At 44.7% G+C, this 18,553-nt stretch overlaps 1 long non-coding RNA gene across 2 annotated transcripts in view; it reads right to left on the minus strand.

The window, feature by feature from the left end:
• The window catches only part of LOC137544547 (uncharacterized), a 166,256-nt gene that overhangs the window by 37,325 nt on the left and 110,378 nt on the right, over positions 1–18,553 (minus strand). The window contains exon 4 of one of the 2 annotated variants that reach the window (XR_011025906.1): positions 7,928–8,070. The exons of the other annotated variant lie outside the window; for it this stretch is intronic. This is a non-coding gene — a long non-coding RNA (uncharacterized lncRNA). The remainder of the gene's footprint in view (positions 1–7,927; positions 8,071–18,553) is intronic. 2 annotated transcript variants of the gene reach the window in all.

Consider the following 18,553-nt stretch of genomic DNA (forward strand, 5'->3'; position numbering starts at 1 on the left):
ATCACTATTCTGCTGCAACCTTTTGTGAGGGAGTGGCTCACAGTGCAATCCCGACCCCTTCTCTTTCCGACTGCAAGGATTACATGAAGCTGATCTAGAGCCAGATACTTTACTGATTAGCTTATACAAATTGCAAGTAATGATTACGAAGTTAAATTGCAATTTTTTATTTAGCTAGTGCTCAGTGTAAATGTCTAAAATGTTTACCTATCAGCCACAACATTAAAACCAGCAACAGGTAGTGTAAACATCAGTATTTCTCTTGTTATTATATGTTCTATGGGATGGTATAGTATACAGTGGTGTGAAAAACTATTTGCCCCCTTCCTGATTTCTTATTCTTTTGCATGTTTGTCACACTTAAATGTTTCTGCTCATCAAAAACCGTTAACTATTAGTCAAAGATAACATAATTGAACACAAAATGCAGTTTTAAATGATGGTTTTTATTATTTAGTGAGGAAAAAAAACTCAAAACCTACATGGCCCTGTGTGAAAAAAGTGATTGCCCCCCTTGTTAAAAAATAACTTAACTGTGGTTTATCACACCTGAGTTCAATTTCTGTAGTCACCCCCAGGCCTGATTACTGCCACACCTGTTTCAATCAAGAAATCACTTAAATAGGAGCTATCTGACACAGAGAAGTAGACCAAAAGCACCTCAAAAGCTAGACATCATGCCAAGATCCAAAGAAATTCAGGAACAAATGAGAACAAAAGTACTGTAATTGAGATATATCAGTCTGGTAAAGGTTATAAAGCCATTTTTAAAGCTTTGGGACTCCAGCGAACCACAGTGAGAGCCATTATTCACAAATGGCAAAAACATGGAACAGTGATGAACCTTCCCAGGAGTGGCTGGCCGACCAAAATTACCCCAAGAGCGCAGGGAAAACTCATCCGAGAGGCAACAAAAGACCCCAGGACAACATCTAAAGTACTGCAGGCCTCACTTGCCTCAATTAAGGTCAGTGTTCACAACTCCACCATAAGAAAGAGACTGGGCAAAAACGGGCTGCATGGCAGATATCCAAGGCGCAAACCACTTTTAAGCAAAAAGAACATTAAGGCTCGTCTCAATTTTGCTAAAAAAAACATCTCAATGATTGCCAAGACTTGTGGGAAAATACCTTGTGGACCGCCGAGACAAAAGTTGAACTTTTTGGAAGGTGCGTGTCCTGTTAAATCTGTCGTAGAAGTAACACAGCATTTCAGCAAAAGAACATCATACCAACAGTAAAATATGGTGGTGGTAGTGTGATGGTCTGGGGTTGTTTTGCTGCTTCAGGACCTGGAAGGCTTGCTGTGATAGATGGAACCATGAATTCTACTGTCTACCAAAAAATCCTGAAGGAGAATGTCCGGCCATCTGTTCGTCAACTCAAGCTGAAGCGATCTTGGGTGCTGCAGCAGGACAATTATCCAAAAGACACCTGCAAATCCACCTCTGGATGGCTGAAGAAAAACAAAATGAAGACTTTGGAGTGGCCTAGTCAAAGCCCTGACCTAAATCCTATTGAGATGTTGTGGCATGACCTTAAAAAGGCAGTTCATGCTAGAAAACCCTCAAATAAAGCTGAATTACAACAATTCTGCAAAGATGAGTGGGCCAAAATTCCTCCAGAGTGCTGTAAAAGACTTGTTGCAAGTTATCGCAAACGCTTGATTGCAGTTATTGCTGCTAAGGGTGGCCCAACCAGTTATTAGGTTCAGGGGGCAATTTCTTTTTCACACAGGGCCATGTAGGTTTTGAGTTTTTTTTCTCACTAAATAATAAAAACCATCATTTAAAACTGCATTTTGTGTTCAATTATGTTATCTTTAACTAATGGTTAACGGTTTTTGATGAGCAGAAACATTTAAGTGTGACAAACATGCAAAAGAATAAGAAATCAGGAAGGGGGCAAATAGTTTTTCACACCACTGTATATAAAGGCCCATACATAGTGATGATCGTAATCAGCTAATTACAATGACGCAAATTTTTGCGTACATATTTGCAATTTTGCCTACACGCTATGATTTGTACATTTCATTGATTTTATATAGTCATTTAATTTAAATTTTGCGTAATTTTCGCCTAATTTCATGCCAGCTTTGGTAGTGAATAGCAAAGCCCTCATATATGTTATAGACACCACAATTGGTACACAAGTTAAGGAGAATAGTGGATACAAGTCAAAAAAGAATTTCCAAAAAGTCCTTGTAGTTTTTGAGAAAATGGATTTTAAGTACCTGCTGCCCGCGTCACGCCAGTAGGCGTGGCCGCGGCGGCAGCCCCAGGACCGCCTAACGCCGATTGACGGAAGGTCCTTTCCGTGTACAATGCGGGTGATAGCGCGCACATGCGCGCGCACATCGCCCGGCATCCCTTGCGGCCCCCCTGTGTCATCAGCCCGCCGGCCAATTAGCAGCGCCGGCGGGCTGCGATCGTTCAAACAGCCCAATCCTATGCGTATAATACATGTTGTTATGTAAACAACGTGTATTATACTGGCTGCTTCCTCCTCTCCTGGTCACAGCGTTCCCGGACCACCAGGGGAGAGGACGGCAGCCCTGCTCACTAAGACCCGCACGTTTCCCTGCTCGATCCCCCCCGCGATCGCCGCTGATCACCCCCCACAGCCCCCCTCACTGCCCTGCCAAGGCGTCTGACTGAGGTCTGAGTGTCATCTGGTCGCCTGTCACAGCTCTGATCGAGGTCTGAGTGACATGTGAGTGACATCTATTGCCTGTGCACTGATTTTTAACATCAGATTGATTGATTGATTGATGTATTGATTGCATTGTAATTGGTTTATGATCATCTGTGATTGCCCTGTGAGTTTACATTGGTTGGCATCTGACAGCTGCACTGTGGTTGATATCTGGTCGCCTGGCACATTTCTGATCAAGGTCTGAGTGACATGTGAGTCTGAGTGAGATCTGAGTGACATCAATTGCCTGTGCACTGTTTTTTGGCCAGTGAGTTAGCTAGGCTTTGTTAGGTAGTTAGCGCCCAGCCCACTACACCGCAGTCACTAATAAGTCGCTGATTAGCGTCATCACTGTCGCTAATCAGCATTGGTACTATATAGTATCTGTAAGTGATCAGTACTGATCTCAGTCAGATCTATATAAGTACGTTAGGGTCACCTTAGAGTAGGCTCCACTAAAAACGCAGTGTTTGCCCGATCAGGCCTGATCGTTCTGCCGCACTTGCATTCAGCCCGCCCCACCAAGTGAAAGAAATTTTTGTTTTCTGATCACTGCAAAAAACCAACACAATAGTTGCGACGCTATAAAGATCCGTTTTGATTTTTTTTTTTTTATCAAAACTGAGCGATCGCAGCTGATTACTTAACAAATACTCCCATTTGCTAGACAGGTGCATTTTTTTCCTGGGTGGTCTCAGAGGAATACCCCCTAAATTTTGCAGCCCAAAATGGCAAAAAAGATGTATTCCCTGCAAGAGGCCTACAGTATTATGGCCGAGTCGGGTGAGAGTGATTGGGACTTCTCATCCGATGAATCCGGCTCAGAATATGAACCTGTAGAGGACAGTGACTCTCTGACCGATAGTTCTGATGACGAGGTTGTGGTCCCTGCTAGCGCCAGGCGTACCCGACCCCATGTCAGTGGACCGCAGGTTGCGCAGGATCAACCTCAAGGGCAGCAGAGTGGTGCTAGCGCTGATCCAGATTTTGATGGTGAGGCATGCACCAACAGCGCAGCACATCCTGGACTTGAAACCAGTACTGCCGTAGACCCTGGTGAAGTGGCGAGCACCAGCATGGCAGTTGAAACTGGTTTGGTGGTACGTGCAGTAAGACCCCAGTCGCAGCCACCAGAAACACGGGCCCGTAGTACCCCTAGGCTCCCAGAGGTGCTGGCAAACCCTCATTGGAAGTTCCCTAATTCCACCGCACCCGTAGTGCTCCCTTTCACCGCCCAGTCTGGAGTCCAGGTGGAGACAGATCATCTAGGATCGGCCCTAGATCTTCACCGAGGATCTCTACGACTTAGTCGTGGCAGAGACCAACTATAAGGCCACACAATTTATCACCGCCAATCCGAACAGCTCCCATGCCCAGCCTTTTCGGTGGAAACAGGTCACAGTTTTCGAATTTAAAATCTTTTTGGGCCTTCTCCTTAACATGGGTCTAACTAAAAAAAATGTATTGCGGTCCTATTGGTCTACGCACCCAATACATCACATGCCCATGTACTCTGCTGCCATGTCCAGGTCACGGTTTGAGGACATCCTGCGCTTCCTGCACTTTAATGATGATACAACCTGTCATGAAAGAGGCCACGCTGACTATGACCGGCTCCACAAATTTCAGCCCCTCATAGACCACCTGTCATCCAAAATATGCAGATGCTTACACCCCGGAACAGAACATCTGTATAGACGAGTCCCTCGTACATTTTACCGGGCGCCTTGTCATTAAGCAGTACATCCCAACCAAGCGCGCCCGGTATGGGGTCAAGCTGTATAAGCTCTGTGAAAGGGCCACAGGCTATACATATCGCTTTAGGGTCTATGAGGGAAAAGACACAAAATTGGAGCCGGTCGGATGCCCTGACTACCTGGGGTGCAGTGGCAAGATTGTGTGGGACTTGGTGTCACCCTTATTCCACAAGGGGTACCATCTCTATGTGGACAACTACTACACAAGTGTGGCCCTCTATCAGCATTTGAAGATACTCGGAATTCCCTGCTGTGGCACCGTGCGGCCTAGTCGCCGGGGCTTCCCCCAATATCTCACTGCTACCCGACTTGCACGGGGGGAGAGGGCTGCCTTGTGTAATGACGACCTTCTTGCAGTGAAATGGAAGGACAAGAGGGACGTTTACCTTCTGTCGACCATTCACGGAGACACAGTCCAAATTCAGCGAGCAACTGAGGTTGTTGAGAAACCCCTCGCCGTCCACGACTATAATTTAAACATGGGAGGGGTGGACTTCAATGACCAGATGTTGGCTCCCTATTTAGTTTCCCGAAGGACCAGCCGCTGGTATAAGAAAGTGGCTATTTACTTGATTCAATTGGCAGTGTACAACAGTTTTGTTCTCTACAGTAAGGCTGGGAGAACAGCATCCTTCCTTAAATTTCAGGAAGAGATCATTTCAGAACTCCTGTATCCAGGAGGGGCCGTGGCCAATCCCCCTAATGTAGTTAGCCGGCTACATGAAAGACACTATGCTTATGCTGGGTGGGAGAAATATCTCTGTAAATGACAACTTTTTCCATTTTTTTACACACAATTGTCCATTTACAGAGATATTTCTCCCACCCAGCAAGGGTATGTGTAAAAATACACCGCATAACACATTATACTACTTCTCCTGAGTAAAGGCGATACCACATGTGTGGCACTTTTTTGCACCCTAACTGCGCTAAGGGGCCCAAAGTCCAATGAGTACCTTTAGGATTTCACAGGTCATTTTGAGAAATTAGGTTTAAAGACTACTCCTCACGGTTTAGGGCCCCTAAAATGCCAGGGCAGTATAGGAACCCCACAAATGACCCCATTTTAGAAAGGAGACACCCCAAGGTATTCCGTTAGGAGTATGGTAAGTTCATAGAAGATTTTATTTTTTGTCACTAGTTAGAGGAAAATGACACTTTGTGAAAAAAACAATAAAAAACAGTTTCCGCTAACTTGTGACAAAAAAATAAAATCTTCTATGAACTCACCATACTCCTAACAAAATACCTTGGGGTGTCTTCTTTCTATAATGGGGTCATTTGTGGTGTTCCTATACTGTCCTGGCATTTTAGGGGTCCTAAACCGTGAGGAGTAGTCTTGAAACCAAATGTCTCAAAATGACCTGTGAAATCCTAAAGGTACTCATTGGACTTTGGGCCCCTTAGCGCAGTTAGGGTGCAAAAAAGTGCCACACATGTGGTATCGCTGTACTCGGGAGAAGTAGTATAATGTGTTTTGGGGTGTATTTTTACACATACCTATGCTGGGTGGGAGAAATATCTTTGTAAATGGACAGTTGTGTGTAAAAAAAAATCTAAAAAATCTCATTTACAGAGATTTCTCCCACCCAGCATGGGTATGTGTAAAAATACACCCCAAAACACATTATACTATTTCTCCTGAGTACGGCGATACCACATGTGTGACACTTTTTTGCAGCCTAGGTGCGCTAAGGGGCCTAAAGTCCTATGAGCACCTTTAGGCTTTACAGGGGTGCTTACAATTTAGCACCCCCCAAAATGCCAGGACAGTAAACACACCCCACAAATGACCCCATTTTGGAAAGTAGACATCCCAAAGTATTCAGAGAGGGGCATGGTGAGTCTGTGGCAGATTTCATTTTTTTTTGTCACAAGTTAGCAGAAATGGAAACTTTTTATTATTTATTTTTTTTGTCACAAAGTTTCATTTTCCGCTAACTTGTGACAAAAAATAAAATCTTCTATGAACTCACTATGCCTCTCAGTGAATACTTTGGGATGTCTTCTTTCCAAAATGGGGTCATTTGGGGGGTATTTATACTATCCTTGAATTCTAGCCCCTCATGAATCATGACAGGGGGTCAGAAAAGTCATAGATACTTGAAAATGGGAAAATTCACTTTTTGCACCATAGTTTGTAAACGCTATAACTTTTACCCAAACCAATAAATATACACTGAATGGGTTTTTTTTAATCAAAAACATGTTTGTCCACATTTTTCGCGCTGCATGTATACAGAAATTTTACTTTATTTGAAAAATGTCAGCACAGAAAGTTAAAAAAAAATCATTTTTTTGACAAAATTCCTGTATTTTTTGATGAATATAATAAAAAGTAAAAATCGCAGCAGCAATCAAATAGCACCAACAGAAAGCTGTGTTAGTGAGAAGAAAAGGACGTAAAATTTGTTTGGGTGGTAAGTTGTATAACCGAGCAATAAACAGTTATAACTGCAGTGGTCTGAATTGTAAAAAATGGCCTGGTCTTTAGGGGGGTTTAGCACTGCAGTCTTCAAGTGGTTAAAAATGCAAAGAAAAATGATTTTCAAACTCAGAAAAGCAACAGTTTAAAAAACATTTTTCTTTGCATATTTAAAATTGATTTTCTCAGAAACTAATAAAGTCTTTTTGAAAAATTATTTTTATGACTTTTACCCACTATTCTACTTAAAATATTTAACACATTTTGTAGCAATAGCATGTATGGGGGCTTTGCTATTAACCACTAAAGCTGGCACAAAATTATGCAAAATGTCACGAAAAATTACATGAAATTATTATTTTCTCTGAAATTTCGTATTACAATTACAATGGATAATTGTGAATTTCGAAGCGAAATTTTGCATATGCAAAATTTCAGCTCACCACTACCCACACACACACGCCTGACTAAGGCAGCCAATTAGGGCCACCTCAGCCAATAGTCAGGTGTGTGTACAGCGGCCGCCGGCCACCACTCCGCAATCGATAAGCCTAGCAGGTCAACTCACCCCCGCAATTACATTTTGTGTGCCTCTCCCCTGCCCACCACATGACGTCATGTACACGCTGTTCCGACATCCATCAGCAACAGAAGACATCATCAGCTACATAACAGACACACGTCTGTACAGACTGGCCAGCATTGTCAGGTTAGGGTAAGGATTGAAGCAAATCAAGGCATGCAGTGGTTAATACTTACCAAAAGTGGTCAAAGAAGGACAAATGGTGAACTATCAACAAGGCCAGGGACTCCTAGGATTTATCGGAGCACATAGGGAGCACTAGCTAGCTCATTTGGTACTATCCCACTGAAAAGCTACTGTGGCACAAGTTCTTACAAAATATGCTAACCATGAAAGAAAGATGTTACAGCAAACAGTGCATCACAGCCTGTTGTATATGGGGCTGCATAGGCACAGACCTCTGAAAGACAAGACAAAGGGCAAGTGAGCATCAGAACTAGACCATGGAGCAAGCGAAGACGGTTACCTTGTCTCAGATTTCATATTTTACTTTGGGGGAGGACTGACATTCTTCACATCTCAGTCTGATCAAACAAGTGTGGTAAAGCTGGAAAGTTTGATACAAGGATGTCACACTATTTAACCACTTCACGTCCAAGGGTTTTTCCCCTTAAAAAACAGAGCAATTTTCACCTGTTAGCATTCCTTCCATTCATTTGCCTATAACTTTATTACTACTTATCACAACAAAATAATCTATATCTTGTTTTTTCGCCATCAATTAGGCTTTTTTGGGGGGTACTTTTTTCTAAGAATTTTTTTATTCTAAGTGTTTTAACAGAAAAAATAAGAAAAAATGGAAAAAAATGTATTATTTCTCAGTTTTCGTCCATTATAGTTTTAAAATAACACATGCTACCGTAATTAAAACCCACACATTCTATTTGCCCATTTGTCCCGATTATTGCAACATTTTAAATTTTCCCCTCGTACAATGTTTGATGCAATATTTTATTTGGAAATAAAGGTGCCATCCCTAGTTACAAGCCCATCATTTATAAATTATTGGTAACATACCCTCCTGACATACATATTAAAAAAGTTTAGTCCCTAAGTTAACTATATATGTATTTTTTTTTATTTATAATTTTTTTTTGAAACATTTTTTGGCAGTAACTTTTGGTGTGTGTGAGGTAGTGTTGGGCCGAACAGTTCGCCTGGCGAACCTCTCTGGGCCTCTTACTACTTCCGGGTCGCAATGACCCGGAGTAGTACGCCTGCGCTGCCCGGCGGAGCGCGTCCTAGATCGCGCTCCTGTTGCCGGGCACTCTCTGCGCATGAGCGTGACGTCACTCATGACGTCACGCACATGCGCAAAGAGTGCCCGGCAACGGGAGCGCGATCTAGGACGCGCTCCGCCGGGCAGCGCAGGCGTACTACTCCGGGTCATTGTGACCCGGAAGTAGTAAGAGGCCCATGGATTTAGAGATGTTCGCCGGCGAACGGTTCGGGAACCGTTCGCCACATTTCTAGTGTGAGGTCAAGGGTTAATTTGAAATGTAAAAATAATGTCAAAATAGGTATTTTATTGAAAAAAAATGTAGATGTAATTTTACTATTTTGCCACATGATGTCCTTGCGCCTGACTTCCTTATGCATAGTATTACTATGCAAAGAGGAAGTGATGAGTGGATGTCTTTGTTAATGGCGGCGCTGTCGCATGGATGGCTGCGTTCATTCACACAGGGACTTAGATCAATGAATGGGAACTACGTAACAATGATCGGCAGTGGTAACAAGCATGGGGGGCACAGGGGGGCAAGCAAGAATGTGCGGCAGGGTTGGACATAGTGGCTACACCCATGCAAGCAGTTATGGCATTTTGCAGGGACATAGTTACTTGCCCTGGGGGAGGGGAAGTGGTTAAGTTCTGAGGACGTAAAATATCTGCTGCTAATGTTTTGGTGCCAGATGCCACTGGGCACCTCAAAGTTCTTGTGTAGTCCTCACCTCAATGGGTTAGAGCTTTTTTATTGGCAGAAGGGGGGCCTATGTATGTGTATATGTATGTATGTGTTAGCAAGATTTTTCATTAAAGAGAGCCAAAGCCGGAATTTTATATATAAAAAAAAAACAACATACTATCAGATCGGGGGGCTGGCTGGATAAGTAGAGACCGATACAGCTGCTCCCCATGCTCCTACAGTAAGTCATCCTTCAGCTTTATTTAAAAAAATGGCCGCAACCCTGGGGTCACAACACTACAGACAAGCTCCTTGCTTCTCTTCGGACTTCACAAGGCTCAGGGAGGAGAAGAGAGGCTATAAAGCGGCAGGGAAAAGGTAGAAAATGGCCAAGGAGAGGCAGGGATGGGTCCTGGCAGCAATGGTTCCTCTCCCGCAAAGGACATCGCTTCCCCTGTTAGTCTACCAACAAGCAAATTGTTGGAAGATTTGGGTGGTTGCAGTGCAGAGCAGGAACAGAGAGCACCGAAGAGAGAAGACACAGAGGCATGTTAGTGAGCACGGAACATGTCTCTGTGTCCCATCCCCCCCCCCCTCCATCCACCTCGGGTACACTTTAAGTCATCTACACATAAAGCTTTCTCCAGAATAGATAAAGCGTCTCAACCTCAGACTTTGAAAATGTTTAGTTATAGAGCATCAGCAATGAGCTCTTTGCGTGGAATACAAAAGGTAACATATTACACCATCCTTAATTTGTCAAGAAGACAAAGCTTCAAATTTAACATTTAATAAAATCAATGTTAGACATGTTGAAGTTAATATTCAAAAACATATTATATCAATATTTCTTTGTGTGTATAATTCATACATACTATGATCTGATATGTATGAATTTTATTTTTTAAAGAACATTTGCGTTTAACTTCCTCTGCACGTCTGCCCTTCAAATGCAGTTTTTTAGTAACAAATTGTCAGTTCTTCTGATGGGAAATGTTTCAGGACTGTAGTGTCAGCACTCTTAATTTCATTTTATTAAGTAGTACATGAATTAATGAAGTCTAGCTTGACATACTTTAGATAAATATTGATAAATATAATTCTAAATAGCTGCTGTTAGCAATAAAATTATGTAATATTTCAATATGGGATCTACTGTAATAATAATTGTACACATTACAGTTTGCATAATGGTTGAAAAAATTAACTACCTTCTTTATTTATCTATCGATATAGCAAACCTAGAATAGAGTGATCAGGCAAAATAGAGTGGTCAGGCAGGAAAATAAAAAAGCTGAAAAAAGAATAAACTAAATTAATCAAAAGTATGTAACCCACGATCAAAATGATTATGATTGTTTGAGCCAATTCCACCACCGAGAACCCATACAAAACATGTTCATACACACAGAGACTACACATATATACTAGATGTTGTTCCAGCCATCTTGCATCCATCTCTTGCTCCTAAGGTTTAGGTAGACTACACCAACACTACCTACATTCCAGACCTCAAGCTCAAAGAAACTGGAAATATCAGCAATACAATCATCCAAACAACAAGGAATTGGCTCTTTCCAATCCAGTCAATCTGAGGAGTTCTAATCAGGTGTTGTAGAAAGCTTCCATGTTCTTCCAGAAATGTTAATTAATTAGGCACTAGAGGTGGCCCGAACAGTTCGCCGGCGAATTCGTTCGTGCGAACATTGCTGGTTCGATCGAACGCGCACTTTATGCAAGTTTGGCCTGCCCCCTATACTACTTAATTGGGCGAAACTTTGACCCTCTACACCACAGTCAGGCACATGGCAGCCAATCAGGCTGCACTCCCTCCTGGAGCCCCCCCCCCCCACCTTATAAAAGGCAGCAGCGTCGGCCATGTTGTCACTCTGTGTGCTGCAGTATTAGTGAGAGAAGGGAGAGACATTGGAGAGATAGGGAAAGCGATAGTTAGGAGGTCTGTTAGCTTGCTCCTTGCTGATATTTGTTGCTGAAAAGCACCACCAAAACAGCTCTTTGGAGAGCTAATGTTCTTGTGATGTGGTTTTTTTTGTGTGGCCCACTGACACTTGCATATACAGCCCTGTCTGTCACAGCTGGCCCTTGCTAATTGATATACTGTGCCAGGCCCAGCATATTCAGTGCCTACCTTTTCACTGCACCTGTGTGTGTGAAAACTGCACATTGTACTGTAATACCAGTCACTGTATACCTTTAACTGCACCTGTGTGACAGCATGCAGTTTTATATACTAGTCACTGCATACCTGTTCACTGCACCTGTGTGACCACACGCTGTTTTATATACCAGTCCGTGCATACCTGTTAACTGCATCTGTGTGACAGCTGCACATTGTATTGTAATACCAGTCACTGTATACCTTTCACTGCACCTGTGTGACAGCACACAGTTTTATATACCAGTCCGTACATCCCTGTTAACTGCACCTGTGTGAAAGCTGCACATTGTATTGTAATACCAGTCACTGCATACCTTTCACTGCATCTGTGACTGCACATAGTATTATACCAGCTATTATACCAGCTATTATTCTCTGCGGCAGTGGGGAGAGCGGGCATAGTAGTTAAAACTCACCTGTCTTCCACTGATGCTCACAGCTTTCATCTCTTTCCTCTCCCAGCATCCGACGTATTGGTAACAGTGCCCCATGTGATGACGTGATCGCATGTCACCACAGGGGGCGCTGTTACCAATACGCAGATGCCGGGACAGGAAGGAGATGGAAGCTGTGAGCATCGGCGGAAGAAAGGTGAGTTTTAACTACTATGCCCACTCTCCCCACCGCTGCACACACCTACCTATCTAACCTGTACTGCAGGGCACCTACCTATCTAATCTATATTGCAGGCTGGCACCTATATAATCTGTACTGCAGGCACCTATCTAATCTATACTCCGGGGCACCTACCTATCTAATCTATACTGCAGGCACCTATCTAATCTATACAGCGGGGTACCTACCTAACTAATCTATACTGCAGGTGTCAGTAACAGCAAAATTACCTCTGCAGCAGAGAGCGATGCGGCCACCGCTCTCGCATCTGACGTCACGGCGGATTCCGCCGCTGCCTCCTCGGCATCGTTTCCCACCAGGTCAGGTCTTTCCAGAGTCCATCAAAGCAGGGCAGCACTCGCGCGCACCAGGAGACAGGACCTTTATGCTTTGAGGAGGCGGGTCAGCTGACCTGCCGGTCAGCTGACAGGGCGGGCACTGATTGGCTGGAATCTGCTGGGCGGAACTTGTGAAGGCTCTGTCTGTATTTAAGGCCTAAACTGTCAGTGCATCATTGTCTGCTGTTGCTGAAACTTTGCGGTTAAGCTCTCAGACCTTAGATAGTTCCGATGTGCTTTGATCCGGGAGGAAACCGGGGATTTCACACAAGATAGGAATTGTTTGATAGCTATAATTATAATTGATATTATTGTCTTTATGTGTATGAACCTTGCCTGAACTCTCGACTATCTTTTGCCTCACGATTCTGTACTCTGCCTATCTGTCTTGTTGCCGACCCCGGCCTGACCTCGACTCTGCTCTTGCCTCATGATTCTGTACTTCCGCATATCTGATTGTTGCCGATCCCGGCCCGACCTCGACTCTGCTCTTGCCTTCTGATTCTGTACTTCCGTATATCTGATTGTTGCCGACCTTAGCTACCCTCTGACTACGTTCTGTTTGCCGATTTTGTACTGCTGCGCTGCCTGACCGACCAGTTACTGACTCTGCCTGTACGACCTCTCCTGTCCTGTTGATAGTCCCACAGCCAGAGGATTTCACTTGGGAGTGCTCCTGTGCACCTGAACACGTGTGATCACTCTGATTAAAGTACTGACATTTCTGTTACTATTTCTGCATTATTGGTGATTCTGCAGATCACCGCATAATCAGATATAGTTTCTGTATTATTGGTGATACTGCAGATCACCAAATAATCAGAACTCTGACACTAACCGTTACATAACAGCAGACCAAAAGTTGTTATGGAGGCTCAGATTCAAGCATTAACCGCAGCCGTAGCGCAGTTAAATGCTACTGTGACATCACAACAGGCTCAGTTGAACGCTTTGACTGAAGCCGTTAATCGTTCACAGAGATCTGCATCATCATCGCCTCCCTCTCTGGTCCGTGAGCCTAAAATGGCTCTACCTGAGAAATTTTCAGGGCATAAGTCAGACTTCAGAAATTTTAGAAATAGGTGCAAATCATACTTTGAAATGAGACCCATTGCATCAGGCTCTGAGTTTCAGCGGGTAACATTAATTAAAACCTTGCTGACTGGGGATTCGCAGACATGGGCCTACAACCTGCCTGAGGGTCATGAGGTTTTAAATTCAGTTCAGGCTTTCTTTGATGCCATGGCGGTCATATACGATGACCCAGTGTGAGAGATCGTGGAAAAACCGCCGCGTGTGCTACTGGGGAGGCGGCTGATTCCGCGTCCTGCGCGGCGGTTTGCACGCGGAAGCGTGTGTCTAGTGGCAAGGTGGAACGCGGAAAAGCCGCCACATGCAACAACAGTCAGGCAGCTGGTTCCGCGTCCAGTGCGGCGGTTTGCACGCGGCAGCGTGTGTCTGGTGTGGCTGGGTCTGTTAGTGCACACAGACTTAGGAATACACGTGTGCACGCTGAGAGGCAGAAATCTTATACTAGGCAGGGAGAGTCAGCTGACCACGCCGATCAGCTGACTCCTGAGCAGGATACTATTGGTTGAGCAATTAGGGGTGGTGCTGGTGAGCACTACTCCATATATAGTTTCTGCTGGCCAGTTGCAGGTTGTCTGCTGTTGCGATCACTACGTGGAAGCACTCAGACCTCAGTCAGATCTTATAGTGTGTTTGAACCAGGTGGACCTGGGAATTCACACTTAGCCAGATTACTTGAACTGTTATTCTGTTTATGCTCAGACTAGTTCCAGGGTGTAGATACCAAGGACCTCACACCCAGCTTAGGGAACTGTACTATCATTTGTGTTATACTCCAGACTAGTTCCAGGGTGTAGAGACCAAGGACCTCACACCCAGCTTAGAGAACTGTACTATCATTTGTGTTATACTCCAGACTAGTTCCAGGGTGTAGAGACCAAGGACCTCACACCCAGATTAGGGAACTGTATTACCATCTGTGTTATTCTTCAGATTAGTTCCAGGGTGCTGAGACCACGGACCTCGTATCCAGACTAGGGAACTTTATTACCATCTGTGTATTCTTCAGACTAGTTCCAGGGTGCTGAGACCACGGACCTCGCACCCAGATTAGGCATTGTTTGATATCTGTTATGACTTATTGCTTTTCTGACTACTCTTCTGTCTTCTGATTCGGTACCTCGCATATCTGATATTCCGTTGCCAGACCCTGCTTTGCCTTGGATACCAAATCAGCCTTCTGTCTTTGTACTTATCTGTCAGTGTGTTGCCAACCTGGCGAGCCCGACCTCGCGAGCTATCTCTCCTACTAAGAGATAGTCTCCAGACCAAATAGTGACATCCACCTTCAGGTGTCACTCACTCTCTGGCCTTCCCTATCTTCAGCCTGACTCCACCCCTTGAGGAGTCTCAGGCTGCTGGAAGGTTCCTGTGCTCTCAGAGCAGTGTCTCTTTACTGCTCATTATCACCTGCTCAGCAGGTGCATTACTCAAAGTACTACTGTTGCACCAAACACTCACATACCAAAAGGTGTCCAGAGGTTAGCAATATATCTGTATTATCGGTGATTCTGCAGATCATCAATAATCAGGTATATATCTGCATTCTTGGTGATACTGCAGATCACCAATAATCAGATTCTCTCTGCGTGCTGACACCAATCGTTACAGAACGGCAGACCCAACCCAAATGGATGCACTCCGCAGCCGCCTCGATGTACTCACCACTACGGTGGAAAATTACACCCGAGTACTGGACAGTCACCAGACTCAACTCAACACTTTGTCTGGGACTGTACAAGTTTATCAGACGGCTGTGGATACCGTGCAATCTCCTACTAGCACAGACATACGTATGCCTGTACCTGAAAGGTTTTCTGGTGACAGATCTGACTTCCGGAATTTTAGAAACAGAGTGTTATCATTCTTTGAGTTAAGACCTAATTCCTCAGGAACCATGGCACAGAGAGTAACCTTCATTAAGACTCTATTGTCAGGGGATTCCCAGACTTGGGCGTATAGTCTTCCCACGGGGGATAAGGCCCTGACCTCGGTAGAGGAATTTTTTAAAGCTATGGCTATAATTTATGATGACCCGGACATTGCCTCGACCGCTGAGCAGAAGCTCAAGTTGCTACGGCAGGGTAAAGGTCCGGTAGAGAACTATGCTGCGGAGTTTAAAAAGTGGGCAGTGTCAGCTCGATGGGACTCATTTGCTCTTTTAGACTGTTTCTTATCAGGGTTGTCAGACGCAGTTTCTGATCTAATGTTGGGTCATCCTGAGCCCAAATCCATCGATGAGGCCATTTCATCGGCCATCAGAATTTATCGTCGTTTACGATACCAAAGACAGACCCGGGGTAGGAACAATGTGAGGTACTTGTCCTACGCAGCGTCTCCTTCTGCTCTATCTCCACTTGAGTCACCCCTACCGGAATCAATGCAGATTGGTCAGTCGAGATTGTCTCAGGTGGAACGGAGATGCAGGGAAACAGAGCAGCTCTGTCTTTACTGTGCAGAGGGGGGTCATAAGGTACAGAATTGTCCCAAGAAGTCGGGAAATGCTGCCGCCTAGGTGTAGTCGGAGGTAATACCCTAGGCGTGCAGTCATTACCTCTCGATGACAAATGTTTTCTTCTCCCTTGCAGTATATACTGGCAAGATAAGACAGAGACTACTGAGGCCTTCATAGATTCTGGCTCAGCAGCTAATTTTATAGATTATAAATTTGCCAAGAGATTGGGGATTCCGATCTCCCCACTAAAACAACAGATTCGGGTCACTGCGGTGGATGATTCCCCTCTGCAAAGTAATCATCACCCTCTTTCCCAGACCCCAGACTTGGGGGTCACAATAGGGGTGTTGCATAAAGAAAGTTTATCATTTTTTGTGTTATGAATGGCAACCTCCACGATCATTCTTGGCATGCCATGGTTACAAATCCACTCGCCTCAGATCAATTGGGCTTCGGGTCAGCTAACAAACTGGTCTGCCCATTGCTATCATCATTGTCTTGCGAAAGTAACCTTTGGAAAAACCAAGATTCACATGGAGGGATTGCCAGATCAATATTCAGAATTTGCAGACGTGTTCTGTCCCAAGTCAGCAGATAAGCTTCCTCCACACCGTCCCTTTGATTGCCCCATTGATCTCAGGTCTGGTTGTATGCCCCCTAGAGGTCACCTCTATAATTTATCTGGGCCAGAGAAATTGGCCATGCAGGAATACATTCGAGAAAACTTAGCTAAAGGTTTTATTCTCCCTTCTCTATCCCCGGCCGGGGCAGAGTTCTTTTTTGTGAAAAAGAAAGATGGAGGCCTCCGGCCTTGCATTGATTATCGGGGACTAAATAAAATTACAGTAAATAATCGCTATCCTTTGCCATTAATAGATGATTTGTTTACTCAAGTCACCAATGCTAAGATTTTTTCAAAACTAGATTTGAGGGGTGCTTACAACCTTGTGCGGATTAGGGACGGTGATAAATGGAAGACGGCCTTTAACACACCCGACGGGCATTACGAGTACCTGGTGATGCCCTTCGGGTTGTCTTTCAAGAGCTGATTAACGAGGTCTTTAGAGAGGTGTTGGGCAAATTTGTCTTGGTATACTTAGACGACATATTAATTTTCTCGTCCAACCTCTCCGAGCACAGAGATCATGTTAAGTTTGTGTTACGGAAGTTGAGACAAAACATGCTGTACGCTAAGCTGGAGAAATGCATTTTCGAGGTGACCTCTGTTGCCTTTCTGGGGTACATAATTTCAACCTCTGGCCTCTCCATGGACCCTGGAAAAGTTTCAGCTTTTTTAGAGTGGCCTCAACCTGTGGGACTGAAGGCTCTCCAGAGGTTTCTGGGGTTCGCTTACTACTATAGAAGGTTCATAAAGGGGTACTCTACGGTGATCTCACCTCTCACTAGTCTCACAAAGAAAGGGGCAGATACTCACCACTGGTCCCCTGAGGCCCATGCTGCTTTCTCCACTCTAAAGAAATTGTTCTGTACTGCACCCATTTTGAGACATGTCGACACCACCTTCCCCTTTATCGTGGAGGTAGATGCCTCAGAGGTAGGGGTAGGGGCTGTGCTGTCTCAGCGTTCTGGGTTGCAGGGAAAGTTACACCCCTGTGCCTATTTTTCCCCTAGGTTTTCACCTGCAGAGAAGAATTACGATATAGGCAATAGGGAACGTCTAGCCATTAAGTTGGCCTTTGAGGAATGGCGACATTGGCTAGAGGGTGCAGAACATACCATTACTGTCTATACTGACCACAAGAATTTGGAGTACATTGAGGGCGCTAAGAGACTTAGCCCCCGACAGGCTCGGTGGTCATTGTTCTTCTCGAGATTCCGATTTGTAATCACGTATACCCCGGGTAGTAAGAACATCAAAGCTGATGCTTTGTCCAAATGTTTTGAACCCAAGACAGCACAGCACTCAGACCCGGAAACCATTCTGCCGCAGAAAGTGGTTCTGGCCGCCACTGAGACCTGGAGGGACTGGACAAAAACATTGAGTCCGTTCCAACAGGATGTACCTGAGGGAAAGCCTGAAGGGGTCAAGTTTGTACCACTGCCTTTTCGTCTACAAATACTGCAGTTGTTTCATTCCCACAAGAATGCTGGGCATCCTGGGGCCACCAGAACTCAGGACCTCATAGCAAGATGTGCCTGGTGGCCATCATTGGCAACTGACTGCAATGAGTATGTAAGAGAATGTGCAGTGTGTGCTAGAAGCAAACCCTCCCGTCAGGCACCTGTTGGAACATTGCAATCATTATCAGTCCCGAGTGAGCCATGGACCCATCTGTCCATGGATTTTGTGGGCGAACTTCCCAGGTCTGAGGGCATGACGGTCATTTGTGTGGTAGTCTATCGTTTCAGCAAGATGGCCCATTTTGCCCCCCTGAAAGGACTCCCCTCGGCCCAGGAATTGGCTGATCTCTTCATCCAACATATTTTACGGCTGCATGGTATTCCGGAAAATATAGTGTCGGATCGGGGAGTCCAATTTGTTTCAAAATTT

Source organism: Hyperolius riggenbachi, chromosome 2 (genome assembly GCF_040937935.1).
Source record: "Hyperolius riggenbachi isolate aHypRig1 chromosome 2, aHypRig1.pri, whole genome shotgun sequence".
Classification (NCBI taxonomy): Eukaryota; Metazoa; Chordata; class Amphibia; order Anura; family Hyperoliidae; genus Hyperolius; species Hyperolius riggenbachi.